This window comes from Lutra lutra, chromosome 10, assembly GCF_902655055.1.
Source record: "Lutra lutra chromosome 10, mLutLut1.2, whole genome shotgun sequence".
In the NCBI taxonomy this organism is placed as follows: Eukaryota; Metazoa; Chordata; class Mammalia; order Carnivora; family Mustelidae; genus Lutra; species Lutra lutra.
In genome coordinates this window covers 2,516,837-2,530,946 of record NC_062287.1, presented here as the reverse complement: position 1 = coordinate 2,530,946, position 14,110 = coordinate 2,516,837, and positions in this window count along the sequence as shown.

The following is a 14,110-nucleotide window of genomic DNA, read 5'->3' as shown; positions in this document are numbered from 1 at the left end:
ACCAGGTTTATTTTTCTGTTTATGCTTCTTTTGTTACAGCTAGAAAAGCCTGTATAATTCAGAGATTAAATATACTTCCACTTTTTTCCACAGCTTCTACTATTTGATGTTTTAATGTAAATATTTCATCAGTTTGGGATATTTGCTAGTATACAGTATGAGGAATTAACCGAACTTTATTATTTTTTCCATGCCACTTACTGAAAGGTCTGTCTTTTCACCCTAATGAAAGATGTCATCTGACACTATAAAAATCTTGTTTGTTTTTTGCAGAAATTTGTTTCTACTTCTCCACTTCAGTTCTGATCCAGCCGTCTGGACACATCTGTGGCAAAGTCCCGTTACTCTCCAGGCTACACAGGAAGTGTATCCTAACCCTTCCCAGGGATGGTTCCCTCTCCTTTTGGCCTTCTAGCATTGGCCTTTTTCACAGATTTCCAGACTGTCTTTACTTGATTATCATTTCAGCCTTAATTTAACATTTACCTTGTCTAGTTAAAAAAAATGGGTTTGCAATTTGTTGTTGGGGCTGATGCAAATGTAATTAGCTGAAGGCAGAAGACAGGTCATACTTTGTCTTCCTAAGGAATAAGCTGTCACATGTTCATCTGTTTACGTTCAATAACTCCCACCACGATACTGAAAGACTTCTAATTTTGAACCATCTTTGCCTCTTTGGAAGAAACTCCACTTGATCTGTATTTTATTGTTTTAATGTGCTCTGGGTTTTGGTGCTAAATGCCTTAGGACTTGGCTCCAACATTCATAAGTGGAATGGACATTCCTTTTTGTGAAATCTTTCTAGAGGTTTACTGTGAGTGTAACGTTACCTTCAGAGAATAATTTAAAAGTTACCCTACTTTTTCCATACCTTGGAACAGTTTGAATTACCTACTTTTCAGAGGTGTGGGAAAATTCCTTGCTTCCCTTATTAGCCTTTTACCACAGCCTTATAGGGTAATCAGTATCATGTATTAGTTTTGGTATTTTTGAACTGTGAATGGGATCAAATAGTGTTGACTCTCTTGTGTCTGGTTTCTTTTACCCACTATTATATCTGGGACATCTGTCCATGTTTGTGCATTTGTCAGTTTATTTTTTTACATTACCATATAATTTCCCATTAAGTGAATACACCACATCACAACGGACGGACATTTGTTACGGGGGCTATTACATTAGACGGTTGTTTCCAATATGGGCTATTACAAATACTACTATTCAGACCGTCCTGTCTTCCAATTTGTAACTCTGTATCTCTCTATCCATCTCTCTATCTAATCAAACATTGTTGCCAGGTCTATCCTCAGAAGTGGCCTTACTGAACCACAACAGAGCTGATTCTTAGATGCTGGTGAGCAGTGTTCAAAAGTCACTATATGCCAGTGTCACCTTGGGGCAGCAAAGCATGAGGATTCTGGAAGCTACACAGTTTGCTAATGTTCATACAATCTTTTAGTTTTAATCACTGGGGTTTTCAAGTGGTATCCTATCATGGCTTTAATTAACATTGCTCTGGTCCCCAGTACAACTGAGCATCTCTTCATGTACTCACTGCCCACGCAGACACCCAGGCTGGTAATGTGCCTGTCCTAGTGCCATGCTCGTTGCCATTGGGTTTTCTGTAGTTTCCTTAGAGAGCTTTCTCGAGATTTAGGATGCAACTCTCTGTCAGTGATATGTGTTAGAATGACCTTGTCCATTCTGTGGATTGCCTTTTCATTCTTACCCTGAATTTATAAAATTTTAAATTTGTTTTTGTCCAACTGATCAAACTACATTTATATTTATCAGTTTGTTCTATGAGAAGAGCCTAACTCTGATGATAAAACCCAGGAAACTACAGTGGAAAACTATAGGCCAAAGCACATACCCTCCCCAGTGTGTAAGACTGATGATTCATGGACCTGGACCCCTGAAGCAAACAATACATTATATGTTAACAAATTCAAAAAATAAACAAATAAAATAAAATAAATGAGGAAAAATATAGGCCAAGCTCATGAACATAGATGCAAAAATGTTGAATAAAATATGAGCAAAGTAAACCAGGAAATATAGAAAAAGAATCACTTAATACTACTAGGTTGGGGTTATTAAATGAGTATGAAGGAATTATTGTATTTTTAAAGTAATTGATATATTCAGCACTGTGCTGGCCCATTTCAGCCAGTGCAATGAAGAGGCAAGAAAAGGATCTGCATATTATCATATGTCTATATACTGATATCTCATAATATTGGGGCACTTCTGACATCCAAACAAATGAATATGTATGCAGAAATATTACTTATTTTCTCACACAAAAATATTTATTGAGCACTTGGAATGTGCAAAACACACTGTGCTAGCTCGTGGTGGAAGATACAAGGATGGGACGGACTTTACCTCGATCTTAAGGGCACACACAACCTAGTCGTGGGGGAGAACAATGAATTATTTTAAAACAACACAATGCATCCCGTATCCTGCCTCTTTCCTAGCAAGTAACACAAAGTGTATATCCTTGAGCAAACCTGCTCAATTTGGAGGCCTCCAGGGCAACGTAAGGAGAGTCTGTGCGTTTTGCATACTCTGGACTCTGACCCCATCTGAGAATATCCTCCCCCATACTATCTCTTCGTTTTTCAATTTATTTTATTAGTTTGGTTGAAATTTTGTCGGTTGAAGCTTTCCAAGCACTTCACACAGGAGTCACTGAAGCCTGGGTGCAAATTAGTTCAGCTGAATTGTCTCCTTCTCAGGAGCGGCCCACCTGCCCTCCCGGAGATGAACCCTGGTGTGGGGAAGAGCGGGGGAGCGGCTTTGTGGAGAAGGGAGTCCCCCAGCGCGGGGGAGGGCGCGACGCCCTCACACAGACGGCAAGACCCACGGATGTGCACGTGTTCCTAGACGGGCACGGCGCTCGTGCTTAAAAACACACCCAAATCTTCTGAACTTCAAACCACAAAATAATGTACCTGTTTTCAGTAACCTGCCGACTGCTGGGGTTGGGGGGATCTTACCACCGGTCCCTCTCCTTCGCCTTGACCGGACCTGGAAACAATCTTTCCGGGATGGGCTCCCTCACTCGGCTGGCACGTGGGCCCGGCTGCCGGCTGGGAACGCGGCAGGGGCCGTCACACACCTCGGGTCTCCCTGCAAGGGCGTCTAAAGGGCTTGCTGAGCTTCCTCAGAGCGGGGGAGCTCACCTCCGAGAATGAGCACTCAAGGGAGAGGCGGTGGAAGCTCCTGGGCCTGGGCGTGGACCCCAGCGCACCCCCTTCCGTGCTAGTCCACCGGGCAAGGGGCTCCCATCCTGCCCAGCGCCAAGGGGAGAGCACTAGACCCCACCTACTAATGGGGGGCTTGGAAAGTAACCGGGGCTCATCTTGACTCTGGTTTGGTCTTGAAACCCCAACTCCTGGGGGAAGGGCTCTCGGGAAGAACGGGAGCAAACGGGAGCTAAAGACGACGAATTCACTCCCTTGGGAACTGAACTGCCAATTCTGAAACTAAGGAGAAGAAAGCAAACTCACTCTTCAGAATGTCTCCCCCTTTTGCTGATGTACTTTCTTCCTTTTGAAAAGACACAAAATGGGGGCACCTGGGTAGCTCAGTTGGTTGACAACTGGCTCCTGATTTGGGCTCCACTCACGATCTCAGGGTGGTGGGATCAAGCCCCTCACCGGGCTCTGCAGTCAGCTCGGAGTCTCTTTGGGATTCTCTCTTTCCCTCTCCCTCTGCCCCTCCCTCTGCTTGCACACACATGCCCGCTCTCTCCCTCCTTCTCTCAAATAAATAAAATCCTAAAAAAAAAAAAAAAAAAAAAAAGACACACAATGCCTCTCCCAGCTGAAATCTTGGGATTGGTAATGTCTTACTGTAGAGATATATAATGAGTTAAATCAGCTTTGTGCAGGATAGACAAAAAAGCTACCACCATTTATCACTTTTTCTTTCAAAAATTTTTAGTTGGTTTTTTTTTTTAACAAAACACTTGCGAGTAGGGCACATTGATGGTCATCGATAAAAAATATTGATTAACTCCAGACAAATAATTATTGCCTGTGCCAAGATCGCTTATTTTTTTTTTTTAAGATTTTATTTATTTATTTGACAGAGAGAAATCACAAGTAGGCAGAGAGGCAGGCAGAGAGAGACGAGGAAGCAGGCTCCCTGCTGAGCAGAAAGCCCAATGTGGGGCTTGAACCCAGGACCTGGGATCATGACCTGAGCCAAAGGCAGCGGCTTAACCCACTGAGCCACCCAGGCGCCCCCAAGATCGCTTATTCTTAATGTTACATTGACAGAGACACGCACTGACATTTTCTGGAACAGCAGAGCCAGGGGAACGGCAGGCCAAGACATCTCCATGAGTCACCAGGCCGCGTCACCAGCAACTTGTGGTGAAGCCGCCGAGTGGGAATGGGGAGGCCACAGTCGTGAACCTCTGAGTGAGGCGAATGAGTCAGAGACCTGCTGAGGACAATGTCTTGGAGCAAATCCACAAAATCCAAAGAAAGACTAAAGGGACAGAAAATGGCAAATTGATTCCTGTTTCAAAAAACTTAAAAATAAGCAAAAGGTCAGCCTTAGTCATCCTAAACGTTCCTGGAGAGTTAAGGGGAAGCCACTGAGAAATGTGTATGTTTTTTTAAGAAGCCAAACTTTCTTCCAAAAATGAGATCCAATTTTTGCCTAGATTAAGAAAAAGTGTTTTTATGTTACTCCTATTGAGGCCTAAGTACAAAGCAGTCTCACTATGTAAGCATTGGTTTTTCTGCCCTCAATAAAACAGATGTGATTATTTGATGGAGAAAATGACAGGCAGGTTCAGAACTGTCATGTCATTTTGAGCACGGTGCGTGAATCACACAGCTTACTGTATCCAGGACTGAGCTAGATGCTACAGCAAGACAACTCCTGGGCCTTTCTTTTTTTTTTTTTTTTCAAGATTTTATTTATTTATTTTATTTGACAGACAGAGATCACAAGTAGGCAGAGGCAGGCAGAGACAGGAGGAAGCAGGTTCCCTGCTGAGCAGAGAGCCCGATGCGGGGCTTGATCCCAGGACCCTGAGATCATGACTCGAGCCAAAGGCAGAGGCTTAACCCACTGAGCCACCCAGGTGCCCCTCCTGGGCCTTTTCTTTCCGATGTGTCGGCAAGGTCAATGGCCAAAGGATAGACCACTTGGTAGAAGGGAGCAAGTGTCTCGTGCCAGCCCCGCTCTGCCAATAATTGAGCTTCTCTGCACACAATTTTCTCACCCGCACACTGAACTGGCTGGGCTACAATCTCTCTACAATCTTCTTTGGCTTTAATGTCTAGTATCTTACTCTTTTTTTTTTTTTTTTTTTAGAGTTCGTTGAGCATTTTATATGAATTATTTTAGTTCATAAAGAGTTTAATCAGGGAGGTCTTTTAAATTTTACCTAAAACATTTTTTAAAATTATTTTTTATTAACATATAATATATTATTTGCCCCAGGGGTACAGGTCTGTGAATCGCCAGGTTTACACACTTCACAGCACTCACCATAGCACATATCCTCTCCACTGTCCGTCACCCAGCCACCCTCTCCCTTCTCCCCCACCCCCAGCAACCCTCAGTTTGTTTGTGAGACTGAGAGTCTCTTATGGTTTGTCTCCCTCCTGACCCCATCTAGTATCTTACTCTTGAGACCTAAAACATCCCAGTACTCTCTATGCCCTAACCCAGCCTTTTTTTATTTCCTTCATAAATCTCACCACTGCCTAAAACATGATTGTCTGTTTATTGTCTCATTCTCCTATTAGAACAAAAGATCCAGAAAGGACAAGGCATATGTGGTATTCATGTAGGAATGCCTCACACATGACTGCTTCAATACGTGACCCAATTCTGACGGATTTCAACGTGTATGTTTTTTCTACTATATCTTGCTCTGTAACTTTTCTTTGTACTTAAAAAAAAAATATTTTAGGTAGGCTCCACACCCAATGTGCGGCTTGAACTCATGACCCAGAGATGAAGCGTCCCGACACTCTCCCAGGCACCCCTTTCCTGTCTGCTTTTAAGTCTGTCCCAGCTTGTGAGCCTATTTTCAGTGGTTCTGTAAGACTTTCCATCAAATATTGTACGAAATTGAAAATGAAAGACCTTTCCTCACAAAGCAACATTTATTTATTTTGATTAAAGATTTATTTATTTGAGGGAGAGAGAGAGATGGCACACAATGGGGAGGGAGAGAGAGAGTGGGAGAAAGAAAAGCAAGCGCACTCAGTGCTGAGCTCAGAGCCCAGTGTGGGGGTCGATCTCAAAACCCTGAGATCCTGACTTGAGCCGAGACCAAGAACCAGATGCTTAGCAGACTGAGCCACCCAGGAACTCCACGCATGGTGTCACTTCCTCGTCTTGTCACCTTTCACTAATACAGCTGTCCCTTCGGATGACTTTGGTTTTTCACCTGATCTCACCTCTTAGGTTTTACACTGTGTCTCACTAATTATTTTTTATCTGTTGGTTGCCAGGAATTAACACGGAATTTTTCATCTAATAGGCGGTCCCGAAGTGTTTTTAATTAAACACACATACACCCCCCTCCCCCACACACACCCCTGTGAAAATCATAGCTGTCCATTCTGATCAACCCTACATCCTGACTTAAATTTTAGGTTGTATACATCAAAATAAACACAATAGAAATTGTATTAGATCGAGCAAACTACCCAACAAAATCATTTTTAACCATCTCCTCCTTGTACAGCCACAGATATTTGGGATGATAATTCATTCTTGAGATCAGCATCTCAAACACCTTTCTACCATGCAGGAAACCCCCTCGTGTGGCCATGAAGCCGGGCAGACTTGGCCCCTGGCCCCTGGTCTAGACCCGTGTCTTGGAGCGCCACCACAGACACGGTCCACGTCTGTGGATTTCTGTAATGCGCCACAGTCTCCGTCCACCGCCCGCCTGCTCTCATGCCATGCTTCTAGGACCGCTTTACCTCCCCCTTTGCCTGACAAATGTCTCTTCATTTCTCAAAGCCGTGGTGCTCTCTGGTCTGTGTGGTCAGTCTACGCTAAGCCTGGCATATTTGTACCCTTAACTCTTGTTGTTCGCCTTAAAGAGGACTTTGCTCATTTCCCTTCATCCCATCTGCTCCATGGCACATTCATTTGCTCACGGCTGCTGTTTCCTCAGCATCTCTACGTTATGCTTTAATATCCGAATCTGCGATGGGTCCTAGCCCGAGGGCATCCCTGTGATGTTGTGTAATACTTACTGTCTTACCCGTCCCAGGTCTTCCTCACAAAGCCAAGTTGGCATAACCGTGCCTCCCAGCCTAAGGTCAATTAAGGAGATATCAGTAGTGCCTTCCTCTAGTCCCAGGAGATGATGTGGAAAGTGTAATTGAATTTAATTGTATCATTTCCACGCAGTCAAAGAGATCGGAACGCTGCCCACTTTCTACTCCAGTTTGGCAGTTCGGAATCAGCAGTTGTGATGAAAAGAGCTTTCCCGGGCGCCTGGGTGGCTCAGTGGGTTAAGCCGCTGCCTTCGGCTCAGGTCATGATCTCAGGGTCCTGGGATCGAGTCCCGCATCGGGCTCTCTGCTCAGCGGGGAGCCTGCTTCCCTCTCTCTCTCTCTCTCTGCCTGCCTCTCTGTCTACTTGTGATCTCTCTCTGTCAAATAAATGAGTAAAATCTTTAAAAAAAAAAAAAAAGAAAAGAGCTTTCCCAGTGTTCATTAATTTGGTTTTCCAGAAGCAAAAGCGACGCTTGCCAACCTGATTTTTTGTTCTCATTAGCTACCTGCAAAGGCTTAAAACCAATAAAAAGTCTTTACTGTTTAGAGGATAAATTGCAAAATTCTTTCACCGACCGTCATTACACACCCTCCACATTGTTGCGCTTGGGTTTCATTTCTGTCCTTCTGTCGTAGTCCTTCCAAGCACGACCACTTTGTTTCACCAGACTCTATCTGCTGTTCCCAAACATACCCTGTTTCCAGCGCTTGTTCCTGACACCTCTACTCCCAATGGGGGCGCATAATTCCCATCAAATCCAAGCCAGTATCTGAGATACGACTCATACCCCACCACTGCCCTGAGGCCACCCTGACCTAACTGTGGAGTGACCCAATTTACTTCTAACGCACGTTACCATCAGATTCTCTCTCTGTGTTGGCTTCCTTGTAAGTATAGACCATCAGCTTCCCTTCGTTTGTCTACCCACCGGAAGGTGTAAACCAACAACTGACACATATTATGTCCTCATTATTTGTAGGGACAATGACTCTAAAATAAAGCCTGCCATCAAATGGCGTAGCTGAGGGTTACTGTGCAAATTTTTGCAGCTGTGCATTAATCCATGGCAGGGATCCATGGAGAACTAATCAGTGTGAGCTGGAGATTATGTCTATATTAAGCTCTCAATCATCACTCTTGCTTCCACCTCTTGAAACACAAATGGATCTTTATGCCTGAGAACCAATTTGGGAAGTGAATTATTAGAAAACAAATACATTTTTCTGTTAAAAAACAAAATTCCACTGAGTACATTTGAGCATCTAACTGCTTTTTTTCAATTCATGAGTCAGGCAGCGTTCCATCGGACAGGCAGAGAGGAGCTACGCAAGAAGGAAGGCTTTTGTGGGCACAAGGGGGCAGGGACAAGAAAGTCACAAGTAAAAGAAATTATTATTTCAGGCAAAGTCACCTTCCTTCGGTTGAAGGGAGAGGGCCTATCACGCCGATTACTTTACTAGTGTTGATCAGGAAATTCTGTATTCACTGGTTTAAAAGTCCACTCCTGGGAGAGGCTGAAAGTAAAATTAGGTTAGGTAGTAAGTCCTGGTTTGTGGACCTGGGGCTCAGCGCAAGGCACACCAGATAGGGTCCTTTGTTTCTTTGTTTCTTTCTCTCTTTCTCTCTCTCTCTTTCTCTCTCTCTTTCTTTCTTTCTTTCAGCAACTAAATCAAAGTGAAAACCACATGCATCCTTAAAGTGACTTTTACTTTTTCTTCTCAACTGATTTCAGACAAACAAGCAAACATGTCAACCTTATTGCCTAGGATGCCATTCATCAGAAATGCACACTTCTAGAGGTCGGAGACACAGAGAGCGGTTGTCATGGAATTAGTCCTTTTGCCAACAACCTGAGAAAACGGTGTTGTTGGTTTTGACCCTGATGCCCTGTTAGATGGAGAAAGGAAACTGCGTAACACGGAAGACTCTTCGGTATAGGCCTAATACCCAGCATACGGCCTGTCTAAACTGTGGGGACTCACGAAATGCTGAAGAGAATATGGAATATCTAGTTCAGTGAACAAGTCCGTAATCTATAAGAATAAATATTTTCATGGACTATATATGGCAGGTGAGAAACCAAGTGGCTCAAACTGGGTAGCTAGTAAAGGATTAAGAGATTAAAGGCAAAGTTTTGCTCTGTGCTTGCAAATATGTGACAAGAATGTAGAAGCCAGTTTGGGGGCTGTGCTAAACATCTGTTGAAAATGAAAAAAAAAATGAGTTAAAAGATGTATCATGTACAGATGCCGGCTTCACACAGGCATACAAACAAATATCCCCTCAATTTTTAAATATTTTGGTTAATTCTTCCTAATAATACTTTCAGTTTAAATGTTACCAGTGCTACTGTATTAGTTAAAGCTCATTAAATGGGGCGCCTGGGTGGCTCAGTTCACTGGGTGTCTGCCTTCGGCTCAGGTCATGATCCCAGGGTCCTGGGTTCAAGTCCTGCATCGGGCTCCCTGCTCAGCGGGGAGCCTGCTTCTCCCTCTGCCTGCTGCTCCCCCTGCTTTGTGCTCTCTCATGTGCTCTCTCTCTCTGTCAAATAAATAAAAATCTTTAAAAAATAAATAAATAAAGCTCATTTACTGGTGAATCCAGAAAATTCAAGTCAAACATGATTTCAGGACAACAGGAATATGCTGGTTGCAGACACAGTGGGATCACGGACTCAAATGACATCAAAAGAAGCCAGTTTTTCTCTCTGCCTCTTATCATCTTTCTTCTATTTTTTTGTTTTATTATCGAAGAGAATCTCTTCTCTTTGTCACATGAGGAGGGCTGCTGACTCAGAAATGTATTCCAGAACTCCACATGCAGCTAGCTGGTTCTGGCGGCTGGGACTTGGGTCACGTGCCCATCTTGGACCCAAGCACTGTGGTCACAGGGAAAGGACCAACAGCTGGCTTCGTCCTCAGTTCATGTTGCTCTGGGAGTGACTGAAAACTGCCACCATCTAAGTCACATGGGCTGAATGATTGGGACCCAAAGCAAAAACCAAGTTCTGCTACCAGAAGAACCTGGATGGACTCTTAACTGGTGAAAATAAATGAGTAAATGTCCTCAGAAAATCCCAGATTATCTGAACTTACAAAAATTTTATTTCTCATTTTGAATGAACACATAAAGATGGCAGGATGGTTGACTAAGCCTGAAGTGTGATCCCTAAAAAACAATGATGGTAAAGATGAGTGAAAACCTCAGAGCATTTCCATCTGCTGAAATTAATATACCTTCAGTAATTCATACCAGAGCTTATCTCACTAATTACAGAAAAATTTAAGTGAGGTAAGATAAGCATATATTAAAATAAACATGTCTATTATCATTCATTAATATAATATATTGGACACTGCAAAACTATTAATTAGAACTGTTCGTGGGCAATATTTCTTTTCAGTACACATTTGACTAAGGAGGATATATTTGGAATTTAGTGAAGACAGATTTCCAGCTTCCAATGAGCTAAGAAATCCTCACTAGATAATGCCAAATACCGCTACAGCACAAGACCTATAGGATCTAGTCAATACATTATCAACCTTACTCCTTAAATTACTTCAGCCCATGTAACATGAATAACACAAAAGGAGATTTAATATCCGTAAAGGAAGAGAAGTTCTCAGATGTACAAGAAAGAGAGGATATTAAACACACAGAGCAGAGAAACAGGAAGTGAAGGTGTTGGTAATCAATAACCATACTACCATTTATCATGAACACCTCTGCACACCCCCAAACATCATTAACTGAAATGTGGAACTAAATTATTCCATAATTTGGTTAAGGACTTGTCATTTCTGAATGCTACCTAATTATAACTGAATTATAATTTTAAAAATTATTATGAAAGATTACAGACGTAGGAACAGACAGCAGGATGAATGGATCTACCCAGCCAAGTTCATAAACCAAACCCAACAAAGTATAAGCCCATGTGTATTTCCTTCTGACTTTGTCTTCCTTATTCTTCAATTAAGAAAAAAAAAAAAAAAGTACAACTCTGTTGGTTAGCTACGAAATGTTTGTGAAGAAAATATGTCAGGGATCATTCAAATGAATTATTTCAGATAATGGGTTCTCTGTGACTACTGTCACCGCAGCCTGGTGCACACGCACACACAGATGGACATGGGGAGAGCACAGATAAATGCACAGAGGCTGGATTTCTATGGCCTGAGCATAGCCTCTTCCCTCTAGCCACACCTGGAAAGTGCTGGTGGCTGTGACTTCTACTAAGCGTGTTGCTTACTGATTTGTCCCTTTTAATCTGCACTACATCTCTGTGAGGAAGCCATTACTATATTCTTTCAAGAGATGAGGGCTTTAAAGATCGGTCAGTATAACTTCCAAAAGCTATAGAGAGAACACAGCGAAGATGATGTCTGACCTGCTGACCCAAACCAAAGCTTATCATTTCTGCTTGTTTTCAGAAAACATTCGCAGGTGGCTCCTTGCGATGACTCACCTTCAGTATCACTAAACATCTTCTCTGCATTCTTCTTTGAAGAGCAGTTGCTTTACGTATGTGTTGGGATATCAGTTATCATTCTCGTTGTTACCCTCCTCTGGGAACTGTGTCTTTTTTCTCTGGCTGCCTTCACATCTAAGGTGGAGGAATGAAGGGAGGGAGGGAGGGAGGGAGGGAAGGAGGGAGGATGGACTTCTGTTTTGAGTACTTTAACCATGATATGTTTGTGTATGGTTTTATGTACTTGGAAATGGAGACTCACAAACATCCAGAACCCGCCCAAAGTCAAGGACACTGAGTGAGAATTCCGATCCCTGTTTCTGAGGTCACACATCCTGGCCTCAGCCACCGGCTCTCGGCTTCAGGGTTCCACACAATCCTTTACCTGCTCCCTGTCCTGTTTCTGCTGTTACCATTCTGGGAAAGACATTCATGGGGACAGGTAGCGTCGGCAATCATTTTCCTGGCAGTCCATATGAGAACTTTCTACAATTTTTTAAAAAGATTTTTATTTATTTATTTGACAGACAGAGATCACAAGTAGGCAGAGGGGCAGGCAGAGAGAGAGAGAGGGAAGCAGGCTCCCCGCTGAGCAGAGAGCCCGATGCGGGGCTCCATCCCAGGACCCTGAGATCATGACCTGAGCCAAAGGCAGAGGCTTAACCCACTGAGCCACCCAGGCACCCCAGAGAACTTCCTACAAATATGAAGACTCAGTCTCCTCCACAACAGCAACAAAAATGACAGAAAAGAGCAAGAAAAAGTATAACAAGTAATTGGAAAAAAAAAAGATTTAAGCAGTATATCAACCAATTGTAATATATGGGCTTCATTTGAATGTTTAAATTAAAAATATATAATTTGGGTACTATTAATTTTCAAAGGAATCATTATACACAAAAATTAAAACATTATCAATATTAATACATGATTATTATTTTTCAGCATTAAAAGACAATGAACTGTCAAGCCATGAGCTGGCACAGAGGAACCTCAAATGCATATTATGAAGGCGAAGTCGTCAAAGAGGTCAACCCGAAAAGGCTAGGGTCTGTACGTTTCCAACTATACAACATTCTGGAAAAAGTAAAACTGTGGAGACAGAAGATTGCGCTTGCAGAGATGAGCGAGGAGAGAGGCATGAAGAGGTAAAGCCTAGAGCATGGTTAAGCAGTTCTCTGTGTGAGGCTGTGACGGCGTGCACATGTCCTTACACACTTGTCCAAACCCAGTGGAGGCACACCACCAGGAGGGAGCCCAACGGCTGCTGCGGTGCTGGAGTGACTATGCTGTGTCAGTGTGGGTTCGTCAGTCGTACCCAGTGCACCACTCTGGTGGCAGATGCTGCAAACGGGGACAGCTGTGCACGCGTGGGAGAAGGGGGGACACGGGGATATCTCCGTTTGTTGTTCTCAACTTAACGGTGAGCCTAAAACTGCCTCAAAAGGAAAGTCGATGGAAAAAGAAATTATTTTTAATTTATGGGACCATGTTAATACTATTTTATCTTGGTTCTGTTTGTTAAGAGGTATCTATTTATTTCTGAAATGTTGAGTGCCTGGGACTCACTTCTAAATATGCGGTGTACGAGTGGGGTTATGGAAATAAAAATCGTCAGGATGGAAAGACCATCAAGGCTATGATGGGTACAGGGAGGATAATTTGAGGCCTCTCTACTTTTGTAACATAGTGAAAGTTTCTTCTAAAAACTGAGACTTAAAAAGCCTTTGTTAAGTCCATCCAGGTTTTCACCATATTCACTGGAGTTCTAACTTGGGCTCAGGCTTACTGCTTCAATCCTTATCTACATAACGGTACTCTCATCACTGTCATGGGAAGAACGTGGAAATGATTTGATCTGTTCTTTCCTTCCCAGTAATATTTGAGGCCAGAAATACAGAAGTACTGGGCTAAAATGGTGGGGATCAACATTTCAGATAATTGGAGAACAATGCTTCTTCCGTTATTATACAGTTTAACAAAAAATTGCTAAATGAAGCTACATTTTGAGTTTCTTGTCACCAACTTTTACCTTCACTTTGGCTTTAATTTTTAATTCCAATTATTTTGTAGTATTTTGAGGACCCAAGCCATTAAAATTTGAGTATCTAGTCATTTGCATTCCAGATCTGTAAGATTGAGACTATTTGGACACATAACTGCTCTGACAAATGCCTTCCAGAAAAATAGAAGAAATGTAACCATAGCTACTGCCAGATGAAAAACAAAAGCCTCAGTACATTCTAATAAAAATGACAGCAAGGTCAGACATCCTATTCATTTGTGTACACTGGGAACATTCTTCTTTGATTCCAGGAGGTATAAAGAATGAAATTCGACTTTGTGAAGCTTTCCTCTTCT